This window comes from Octopus bimaculoides, chromosome 12 (genome assembly GCF_001194135.2).
Source record: "Octopus bimaculoides isolate UCB-OBI-ISO-001 chromosome 12, ASM119413v2, whole genome shotgun sequence".
In the NCBI taxonomy this organism is placed as follows: Eukaryota; Metazoa; Mollusca; class Cephalopoda; order Octopoda; family Octopodidae; genus Octopus; species Octopus bimaculoides.
The window spans coordinates 29,011,167-29,011,708 of record NC_068992.1 but is presented as its reverse complement, the minus strand read 5'-3'; positions in this window follow the sequence as shown (position 1 = coordinate 29,011,708).

Genomic DNA, 542 nt, shown 5'->3' with positions numbered 1-542 from the left:
TGTGTGTGTGTGTGTGTGTGTGTGTGTGTGTGTGTGTGTACATTTATGTGTATACGTATGCATATATATATATATATATATATATATATACACTCATATTGTTCTAGCCTCTCCTAACGCCTGATATCAAAGAAAAGTACCCCTGCAGAGTTGAACGTGTAAAGAAGAAAATCAATTTTGTTAGTTATTTCATTACTTCGTTCTGATAGCGAATTTTTCTCATACCTGTTTGCCTGTATTTGTTGTGTTGCCATACGTTTGTTCGTCACAGCTTTAGATCAATAATGATTGTGGGCGGCAAACGGTGCAAATTATATGAATGTGTGAGTGTAGAGTTATGAGTGTGTGTAGGCAAGTGAATATTTATGTGTGTGTGCGTGTGTTTGTGTGTGTGTGTATGTGTTTATATATATGTATGTATGTATGTATGTATATGCATATGTACATGTGCACACATACACACACGCTCACAAGCGCATACACACATAAATATATACATATATATATATATATATATATATATATATATATATATATATATA